The sequence below is a fragment of the Podarcis cretensis genome (genome assembly GCF_951804945.1).
Source record: "Podarcis cretensis genome assembly, chromosome: 2".
In the NCBI taxonomy this organism is placed as follows: domain Eukaryota; kingdom Metazoa; phylum Chordata; class Lepidosauria; order Squamata; family Lacertidae; genus Podarcis; species Podarcis cretensis.
The window spans coordinates 94,575,220-94,587,084 of record NC_137171.1 but is presented as its reverse complement, the minus strand read 5'-3'; positions in this window follow the sequence as shown (position 1 = coordinate 94,587,084).

Genomic DNA, 11,865 nt, shown 5'->3' with positions numbered 1-11,865 from the left:
ATTGCTTGTAGTCACCATCTTACTTCTGAAGGTGACAGTGCATTGAAAAGGACAATCATATGGAAGTAAGCATTCCTATCCCATGCCATTTGGCACAGGGATGGAGAACCTGCAGCCCTCCAGTTCCTTTTGGACTCCCAGTCCCATCAACCCCAGTCAGCATGGCCAGTAATCAAGGATGATGGCAATTGTAGTCCAATTATATCTGGAAGACCACAACTCCCCCCACCCTGATTTAGAGCTTTGTATTTAGCCAAGAAACCAGTTGAGACCCAATTAAAGTTTTGCCATCACCAAATTACAGCCCCCATTGTAAACATGCCAGACCAGTTTTCGGTAACTTCTCAAAGGCAGCCAACTGTATGGCATTTGGAAGTTATAATAATAATAATTTATTATTTATACTTTGCCCATCTGGCTGGGCTTCCCCAGCCACTCTGGGTGGCTTCCAAAAAAATATTAAAATACTGTAATACATCAAACATTAAAAGCTTCCCTAAACAGGGCTGCCTTCAGATGTCTTCTAAAAGTCTGGTAGTTGTTGTTCTCTTTGACATCTGGTGGGAGGGCATTCCACAGGGAGGGCGCCACTACTGAGAAGGCCCTCTGCCTGGTTCCCTGTAACTTGGCTTCTCGCAGTGAGGGAACCGCCAGAAGGCTCTCGGTGCTGGACCTCAGTGTCCGGTTAGAACGATGGGGGTGGAGACGCTCCTTCAGATATACTGAACTGAGGCCGTTTAGGGTTTTAAAGGTCAGCACCAACACTTTGAATTGTGCTCGGAAATGTACTGGGAGCCAATGTAGGTCTTTCAAGACCGGTGTTATATGGTCTCGGCGGCCACTCCCAGTCACCAGTCTAGTTGCTTCTATCATCAGGATTAGTTGTAGTTTCCGGGTCACCTTCAAAGGTAGCCCCACATAAAGCGCATTGCAGTAGTCCAAGCAGGAGATAACCAGAGCATGCACCACTCTGGCAAGGCAGTCTGCAGGCAGATAGGGTCTCAGCCTATGTACCAGATGGAGCTGGTAAACAGCTGCCCTAGACACAGATTTGACCTGTGCCTCCATGGACAGCTGTGAGTCCAAAATGACTCCCAGGCTGCGCACCTGTTCCTTCAGGGGCACAGTTACCCCATTCAGGACCAGGGAATCCTCCACACCTGCCCGCCTCCAGTCCCCCCAAAACAGTAATTCTGTCTTGTCAGGATTCAACCTCAATCTGTTAGCCACCATCCATCCTCCAACCGCCTCCCGACATTCACACAGGACCTTCACTGGTTCTGATTTGAAAGAGAGGTAGAGCTGGGTATCATCCGCATACTGATGAACACCCAGCCCAAACCCCTTGATAATCTCTCCCAGCGGCTGCATGTAGATGTTGAAAAGCATGGGGGAGAGGACAGAACTCTGAGGCACCCCACAAGTGAGAGCCCAGGGGTCTGAACACTCATCCCCTGCCACCACTTTCTGAACACGGCCCAGGAGGAAGGAGTGGAACCACTGTATGACAGTGCTCCCAGCTCCCAGCCCCTCAAGACGGTCCAGAAGGATGTTATGGTCGATGGTATCAAACACCGTTATCATCAGGAATGCACAAGAGCTTTTCCTGCCCAGAAAGAGAATCCAACTGGTGTACCAGCCAAATTTCAAAGGCGGAACTGACGTCGGGGGGGGGGGTCTGAAAGGCGGTGCTTTGTCCTACATCTTAGGCAAGTCAATCGAAAAATCACGATTTTGGGGGTGTGCTGGTTTTTACTTTTTGAAATATGGCAACCGTAGCCAGTGGCGTAGCGTGGGTTGTCAGCACCCGGGGCAAGGCAAGTAATTTGTGCCCCCTAACCCATGGATTTGCGCCCCCTAACCTGTGGATTTGCGCCCCTAACCCTAACCCCCAGATGTTGCGGCCGGTGCGGCCGGCCCCCCTGCACCCCCCACACTACGCCACTGACCGTAGCTGAATCTGGCTAGCAGGTCATATCCTTATCTCCACCTGCAAGATAAGTGTGACAAGTGGGCAAACGTGCCCACCGGCGAGTTACTTGGCATCATGATTTTTGCCTGCATGGTTTGAAATTAAACCATGTGAGTGCAAGCATACTATGTGCATAGCACATTCCCTTTTCATACTTCCTGTGTAGTTCGCATCCCAGGGTGCAATTCACTTACGTCCCCCATGGAATGAGAGACATAAGCTCCACAGCTGGAATTCACATATCTTCCAGCAGGTGAAATAACAACTGTTCCCTTGAACATTGCCCAAGAATAATAGAGGATGCAGAAATTATTCAAGGATCTTTTGTAGATATTTTGGCATTATATCTGAATGGAAGATTTACACTTTTTTTTAATGTAGAACTCTCAAACAGCACCCCCATGTTCAGTTCTCCTGCAATTTGTCTCATCTTCAGATAACATCGTGTGAAGAATCTTGCTCCCCTCTTCCACTTGTAACTGGCTTTTTTAAAAAAATGTAGAAAATGCAAAGTGTAATGGATGTCAATATGTCAGATAAGTTATACTGCTGTTATGAAGAAACCTGACACCTGACTGCCACTTTTGGAAGCAGCTCTGTGTTTCTAACAACATGCAAAGTGTAGTTTTTGTCTTATGTCAGGTTTACTTCAAGTCTAGAAATTCTTTTTGTACATCTCCATTTCACTAATAATAATAATAATAATAATAATAATAATAATAATAATAATAATAATTATTTATTTATACCACGCCCATCTGTCTGGGTTTCCCCAGCCACTCTGGGCTGCTTCCAGCAAAATACAATAATTCATCAAATATTAAAAGCTTCCCTAAAGAGGGCTGCCTTCAGATGTCTTCTAAAAGTGAGGTGACTTGGGCCTCCCACGAAAAGAAAAATGAGGTAAATACCCCATATTGTTTATGTGAAATACTCTGAAATCACTATTTCACTGGGCTTCTGATTTTTGCCTTTGGGGATTATTTCCATGTGGAACTTAAAGTGAAACTCATGCAGTGTTATTAACCAATACGGAACAGAACAGCGGGGGGAGGAAATGCACCCAAAACCTTCTGCACAGAAAGCAAAAAGAAATACATGGAACCCTGGTTTTAAACAATCCCCCAAGGGACCAGCAAATGCCCTTCTCCTAGTAAAGACGGTCTTGGTATTTAATTAAAGGTCAAACAAAATTGTGCTGCAAACCCTGGGGATACTTTAGTGTAGTAACTTAAGACAGGGTTGTCTAATGAAGATTTCAGTGTATTAGTAGGGGGGAAGTTCATTTTCAAGATACAAGGGACACAGGGGAAAGAAAGAAAGAAAGAAAGAAAGAAAGAAAGAAAGAAAGAAAGAAAGAAAGAAAGTTGATGGCATTTGGTGGATAGCTGGACTCAGACTGCAAACAGAACTAGTGCAGGCGAAACTTGTTACACTAGACGGGAGTAATAGTGCCAGTTGTGATGCATAGTGCCATTCAAGGATTATTGCACTGGGGACAGGAAACAGACAAAGCCCTGGAGGTTCCTGCTATGCAGCATTAAATTAGCTTCAAAAAAATTTCTAGCTAATGCAACCTTGCACACATAGCTTTATCTGTCATTATGGGGTGGGTAGGATATTTGCTGGACCTCGTTTTTCAGGCTGGAAAAAGCCAACTTAAGTTATGGCAAGCAAGCTGCTGCATGCACTACCACTGTTAATTGTGGCTTGTAGGGCTGGGCTCTAAAAGCACTTTCGAAATGATAGATAGTGCATTCACACACTGGATCTGAGACTGAGAATCTCTGCAAAATGAGATAATGAATGTGTGGACAGTCCCATCCATACTCCCACGAAGAACTCGGGTACCAAAAAGAACTAGGGTCTGTTGCAAGTACTTTGAGGCCTTCTCATCATATTCTGTATAACCAACTGTATTTGCCTGTTCCCTTTGCAGTTGTTAAAATCTATAGGGCAGTTTTATCAATTCAGGTGCATTTAATTAATGTTCCTTCTCAAGGTAAAGCCTATATTTTCTTAAAGCAGATCTCTCAGTTGTCGGCTATGTAGTATGATTACACAGAAAACATGCTTTTGAAGGTCAATATGTAGGAAAACCTTGTCCAAAGTGTCAGCTTTATTATTACAACTGATCTTTAAAACAGTCTGCAATTCGGTTTTAGAGCTGGATTTATCACTCTGGCTGGGAATTATTTGAGACTTTCCTCCCAAAATGGGCCAGATCCAAAAAAATGTATCTGGAGACCTTGATTTGTGATTCCCACCCCCCTTGCTTCCCCTTTTGATGTTACTGATGAGTTCATTTAGAACTAAAAGGGTGGGCTTGCAGAGTTTAAAGAACAAGAAACAAACACAGCCTGGTGCAGCATATGCTACATGTTATCTTATTTGTTTATTCATTTAGTGGTGGACTATGAAATGAGATACACTGTCAAAAGCAATGCAGCTCATGCCGCAGCCTGCAGATTTATTTATTTATTTATTTATTTATTTATTTATTTATTTATTTATTTATTTATTTATTTAGCATGGAAAGGCACCCCTGACTTTTTGCCTGTGCAATCTATTCAGAGATGCTCTCAATTGGTTTTGGAGTGCTGGGCCATTTATATGGTTGTGTCTTAGACTTCTCCAGCATTGCCCCACTAGAATTGAGCCTTGGTTCAACCACGCATTAGCCAACGTCACAGGGATATTTTTCCAAAACCTTCCGGTTGCTTCAGCCCTGCTTTTTTCCTATGTCCAAAATCTGATTATATTTGATACAAGTCTTTTTCCACTTCTGTTTTATCCTGATCAGAACAGAAACCTTACGCTAGTCCTCTGCCTCCCCCCACCCCCCGCCCCAGACTCCTGGCTGACCAGACTTAATCAAGTGGACAGCCTTCGTTGCTGTTTCTGTTCTGTAAGACCTACCTCTGCTGCCTTTAGCCATCTCTTCTCTACTGAGTTTCTGTAGCGGCTCCTCCAATCTTAGCTGGCATTCTTCGCTTAATTGCCACCAGCTGGAATAGAGCTTGCCTCAAGTAAGACAGCTAGGCCAGCACTTTGCAAAATTCCTGAAAACATTCTTGTGGAGGATGCCTTCCTTAGATTCATTTCCCCTGGGTTATCCTCCAAGCTCTGCCTTCCAATGCACTTGGTTACAAACAAAGGCTGGGGCAATTTCCAGCTTGAGTTAAAATGTCCAATTCGTCTCGTAATGTCACTTCAAGAAGAACCAGAGCAGAGTCCTGTCCATACTACATTTTATCCAGGCATGGCTCCCATATGGTGAGGATTCTTAGAATGTTGTCAGGTCTCGTCATTCAATGGCTTTTCCTCAGAGTTTCCTGCGGAAATGGAATGATAGGTAAAACAGTTTAAGTTCATTGGCTAGATATATCTAATAAATCTATGCTGAGTTGAGACGGGATTGGGTTTAGGAGTTGGTTTGTCTTTGGATACTGAATCAGCAGTGGGGAACATTTTTTCAGATCATGGACCACATTCCCTTTGGGGCAATCTTCTTTTTAAAAAATATATATAATTTTTTATTAGTTTTTTTTTAACATATCATTTTCAACAGGAATTAAACATACTTTTACATCTTATTCAAATTTTTGACTTCCATCAATCCTGTCTGAAAATTTTCCAATCTAATCTCTCAATATGCATTTCTTATCTTCCCTATTACATTTCAAACTCATAACCAATATCTCTATCTTTTTCTACTTTGTAACACTTCGTATATTTCTCTGTACAAAACTTCTTGTAGTCCTACTAGCGTAATTTGTTGATTACAGTTGCTCTTCAAATAATTCATATACTTCTTCCAGTCATCTGTAAATCTCTGGTCCCACAGGTTTCGAATCCTTCCTGTCATTTTGTCCAATTCTGCATAGTCCATTAATCCCTTTGGGGCAAACTTCCAGTAGGTTACATGCCAGCAGTGAGTAGGACCAGGGGCAGAAATTGGCAGAGTCTCCTAGTCTCATGCTGAGCGACAACGAGCAGAGCTCAGTGGAGTGGGAGGCCAACCAAACAGCAGAGTCTCTGAAGTGTACTGGCTTGGAGGCAGAGTCAGTATCCAAAGGATGAAGCATAGCAGGATAGGTGAGGAGTTTTGCTTGGAAGGGGGTATGGTCTGAGGTGGCTTCTGAGGGCTGGGTAGATAGTCCTGGAGACCTAAAATTGCCCCCAGGTCTGAGGTACCCATTGATATTCGAACCACTGCTCTAGCTGCTTTTTAATTCCTTCTTTTTTATACTCTTAAATTAAAATGAAGCTTCTTTGTATGTTTAGGTATTCTGAGTCTTGCCCATTCACCCAAACTACTGCTTTGCTATTGCTATATAATTTTTAAAATACATATATATATATACCAGGTCACTCTCAAAGTTTTTTTAAAATAATAATTGGAATAAGTATTTCCAATGAACTTTGTCAAAAGCCTTGTGAGCATCTACAAGGTACTTCTGAGGCTTTTCCATATTACCCAGCATCCAGCATTTTGCAGATGTGGATTATATTTGGGAAGGTATTTGTCATTCTTTCCACCAATATGCCTATGAACATTTTTGCATTTCGCCCAATTAATGAGATAGGCCTATATGATCCTGAATTTTCTTTAAAAGGTAAAGGTAAAGGTACCCCTGCCCGTACGGGCCAGTCTTGACAGACTCTGGGGTTGTGCGCCCATCTCACTTAAGAGGCCAGGGGCCAGCGCTGTCCGGAGACACTTCCGGGTCACGTGGCCAGCGTGACAAAGCTGCATCTGGCGAGCCAGAGCCGCACACGGAAACGCCGTTTACCTTCCCGCTGGTAAGCGGTCCCTATTTATCTACTTGCACCCGGAGGTGCTTTCGAACTGCTAGGTTGGCAGGCGCTGGGACCGAGCAGCGGGAGCGCACCCCGCCGCAGGGATTCGAACCGCCGACCTTTCGATCGGCAAGCCCTAGGCGCTGAGGCTTTAACCCACAGCGCCACCTGCGTCTTTACCTGGTTCTAATATAACAACAATTCTATAATCTTTCCATGGCTTAGGCACTGTTAAACAGTCTTTGCATGTGGGGCAATAGTGTCTCAGATTATTTTTTTAAATAAAAATATTCTGGTAGTCCATCCATGCCTTTATGTGGTTTAAGTTTCTTAATTACTCTAGAAATATCCTCCAGGAATATCAGAAATACCTGATTACTTTCTTGCCCCAAAGCTACCGAAGGAAATGAAACTTTCAAGTCTTGTGTCTAAATAACAAAACACGTACTTTATAAAAGTAAATGTGATTATCTGGAAGTATTTACATGAACGGAGCAATTCCCACACTTGTCTGAACACAGAGGTGCAATTATTATTTTTTTAAAAGTGTTTCTGTGTTGTAAGAAGCTGTTTATTACATGATTCTTGCCTTAGACAATAGAAAAACTGCATCCTCAAGTGACTCTCCTTGTGCCTGCTACGAGTTCTGCAAGAGTCCATTCTTTTACGAGTTCAGCATGAGTCCATTCTGCCACTAACAGGGAATTAAACTTCACCTTTCCAGTTTTCCTTGGAAAACTATACAGTGGAGGTGGGTGGGGAAAGAGTGGTTTCCATCTAAAGGGATGGCACTGTTGTCAGGATGCACGAGATTTTCGCTGTTGTGGAGGGGAGCATTGATTTGTTCCTAACGCCAGGAGCTGTTCTAATAAGGAGGTGCTGATATGTGAAATGAAACCACAGAGTGCAGGCACGTGGAGTGCAAACCTGTGAGCCACATTAAATACAAACTCAACCTGCACTAATGTTAATTGTCATTCAGTTTATATCAATGTGAAGCTTATTAAACCATAAAGTGAGGCATCTAGCACCAAGTGCGGCACTGGAGACAATTAAGTGTAATAAGTGTTTCTCTTAATCCCTCCAAACCCTGGAGATGCACAAGTTACAGATGAACATCCTGTTTGCATTAAAGGCACTGCTTGCATGGCAGCTGAGCACACACACTGTGTCAAGAGATCCCAACTCAGATATAAAGCCAATTCTTCCCTGAAGCCTGAAATCCAAATTCCCTTCCTTTTGTGTGTGTGTGTTGGTGGCTTACTTCATAGTCACCCCCCCTTCCTTACTCACAAGTTTAATTTCCGAGACAGCTGTTCTTCTACAGCTACTACTATTAATTATCTGGATTAGTGCTGAATTTATCAGATTGAGATGCCTGACTCCCTGGGTATGTAAAAATTAGGGCCTGTGGGAGAATAAAGCATAAATAACTGATAGCTTGTGGAATGTTGAAGCTCACCTAGCCTTTCCATAGCACTATGAACAGGCATTGTAAATAAAAGCACAACAGAAGACTAAGATCCGGCTGGGTCAATATAAACAGCAAAGAGCAATGACCAGTGTCTCTTTCCAGATTAGTGGTACTTCTTTGTGGTTCATGTGTGAGCGAGCCACTCCCACAAGGAATTAGTTACAGAAACCGCAGGAGCATTTTCGAAATGTCATCTTCAAACTGTATATTCCATTATGAGTTAGAAGTCCGTGCTTTACATTCAGAGGCGTCCTGAGACATGACAGACAAAATGGTACTCCTCCCACACCCCCTGTACAGAAGCTGACTGGATTCACAGTTATATTTTATATTGATGCTGCTGATGGAGCAGCATCCTCTACCACACTAGCTTAAATGGTGCAGGGCAGGCCACAACACACACAACAAGTGTGTCCTCCAGAACCTTGATGACACTATGTGCTCCAGCATCATTCGCTTCACTGTGCATAATGGTATAGCTGGCACTGCTTTCAAGCCCAAATTTGTTTCAACAGCTGCCAACCCAAAGATCATGCATGCCATTTTCAAAACCCCAAGAGAGTAAGAGAAGAAACAGCTGATGCAGCTTTCTCCCTGACCCCCCCTAAAAATCACATCACCCACCATCTTTGTCCCACCACCATCACTTGCCTGTAGCAAGCAGGAAGTTAATTTTGTTCTACAACGGGAAGAAGAGTATGATGGGCAATAGAATATATATATTGGAATAGGGAAGGATGCAGAACATCTGCGTATTTTCTTGCTGCTTCAGAGTATCCACGGGGACTGGTGGGTTCTCTTGGCAGCCCCAACCGCAATATACTCTGTTCTCCAAACACTAAAATGTTCAGAGTGTCAACATTCACTATAGATTAGCAAAGCTGTGAGATCAGATTACTAAGGAAGTTAGACAGTATTGTGCCAATCAAAATAAGTGCATTTGGCAGCTTATTTACCAAGTAGGTACAAAAGCAGTTCACATTCACAAAAGGGTGTTGTTGTTTTTTTAAAAAAAGAATTAAAAATTAAAAAAATTAGAAGTACTATGCCTATTAAATCAATGTAGGGCATAAAGCAATATAAACAAGTAGTTTACTTTATGGAATATTTCTAAATGAACAAATTAGGGGAGGGAGAGCTACATCCCAGTGGTACAACACACCATTTGCATGTTGAATGCCACACTAGTAGCTTACTTCTGTTAAAAGGCTTTCTGGTAGAAGAGGCCTGTGAAATACTTCTGCCTCTGAAAAGCTTCTCTTGGGTTAGGACTTGTAGACCTAAGCAGCAGGCAACTCTCTTACACTATAGTTAGTAAACTATGGGGAGTAAAATTATCATTATGGAATGGGACGTCCCTATTTTCATTGGAGAAATGTTGGAAGGTATGGGTTCGAGCCTCATGTTGGGCAAAAGATTTCTGCATTGCAGGGGGTTGGACTAGATGACCCTAATCGCGCCTTCCAATTCTACAATTCTATGAAAAGCACACAGCCTGACAGTGGAGGGAGCTTGCTGAGAATCTCTTGTGGTACAGCCCTGGAGGTGGGTTCTTGCATTGAGAACAGCTAACAATTCAGCCAAATGACATGGAATGGAAGAAGAACAGGCAACACTTTTCAAAGTGATGATGGTTAAAACAGTCTCATAAATTGTTTAATTCTGAAGTTGAAATTTAGAAATACTAGTTATTCATATAGTTATATTCTGATATAACATTTGTGCTTTAAGGGATGCATTGACAGCAAGTTTGTCTACTGGTTTTAAAGGAGATCAGTGGTAGAGTGATCTCATGCTTCGCTCACATAGAGAGGGCTCCAGGTTCAATCCTTATAAATATCTCCAGTTAAAAGGCTCAGGTAGCAGGTCATGTGAACATCCTCTGCCTGAGAGCCTTGAGAACTGCTGGTAGTCAGAGCAGATAATACAGGGCTAAACAGGCAAGTCATTCCTATATTGTAGCCACTTTTGTCACTACTGAGCTGTAATTGCCCATCAAGGGCTTAGTGATGAGTGTTCCAAGTGTTACTAAAAAGACTTAAAAGTAGGATCCACAGGATTCTGCTAGTGGTGGTATATAAGAAGCTGTGTTAGGATCTGCTCCAGGTAGCCCCACATTCTCAAATGAGTAGGGCTGTTTGTTACCAGGCTCAATGTGTTCTCTCTGGTAGCCACTACTGGAACCCAGAGTATGGACAGCTTTCACCAGCCAAACTCCTTGCTAATATTTAGACTTCAATTATATACTTTTGTATATGTCCAAGTACGGATGGAATCTAATTCCTATCTTCTGTTGGATTATTTGTTTGGTTTGCTTCTGGCTGTTGCCTATTTTATACTATACTTGTCTTCTCCTTCTTCTTCGGTGATCACTTGTAGCCAAGTAAGATTGTCTTCCATAAACAAGGTTTTAACAGTGAGTCCGTAAGTGACTGTGGAGGCCAATTCTGGATCCACACATCCTTCCACAGTAGGGACATAGGTTTCTGGGTGGGAGTTGATTGCAGTGAGAGGATTTGCCAAGCATACCTTCCTCTTAGCACGTTTCTCCCTTTTGTCCTGAGTTTCAGCGTCTTCAAAGCCCATGACATCTTTGGTAAAGGCTGTTCTCCAACTGGAGCACTAGCAGGCCACTGTTTCCCAGTTGTCAGTGTTCATACTACATTTTTTTAAAAAAGATTTGCCCTGAGGGGGTCTTTAAACCTCTTTTGTTGACCACCAGCATTACACTTTCCATTTTTAAGTTCAGAATAGAGTAGTTGCTTTGGAAGACAATAATTAGGCATCCGCACAACATGACCAGTCCAACGAAGTTGATGTTGAGGAATCATTGCTTTGATACTGGTGATCTTTGCTTCTTCCAGTACTATACTTGTATTGGATTGTTACCAGTGGAACGCTTTGTCACAAGAGAGTAGGGCCCTGCGGGACTTGACATCTTTCTGCAGGGCCTGCAAGACGGAGCTGTTCTGCCAGGCCTTTGGTCGGGGTTCAGTCTGACTCCCTCTCCCCTTTCATAAGAACTTGCATGAAAGTGGCCTCCCAATTTTTCTCACAGGCCCATATAAGTTCAGCACAAATAGTTGGGCCTGGTGAGCATTTAAGATCCCCAACCCTAATCTGCAGGTTGCCATCTGATTAGATTTTATTCTGATCCTGATCTGATTTGAGGATGTATTTTAATTGATTGTCTGATTTTATGTTAATGTGTTATACATTTGATGTTAGCCGCTCTGAGCCCGGCTTCGGCTGGGGAGGGCGGGATATAAATAAAACTTATTGTTGTTGTTGTTGTTATTATTATTATTAACTATATTGTTGATTTTATTATGGGCCCCCCCTTATTTACCAAAAAGCAGCATGGAATTGGTGGGATGGGACTATCTAACTAAACAAATAGCTATATAGAAAACACTTCTGGTAACAATGAGGATCAGAAACCCACGTATCAATACTATGTGTTGTTTACTTGGAAATGAGTCTCAATTCTCTTTAATGAGGGCTTATCATAGGACTACAAACTCAGAATAGCCACCATTTTATATTATCGGGGGGAAAGGGCATAGCTCAACTAAAAGCATGGTGTAGTACTTACAGACTTGGACCCAGGATCAAA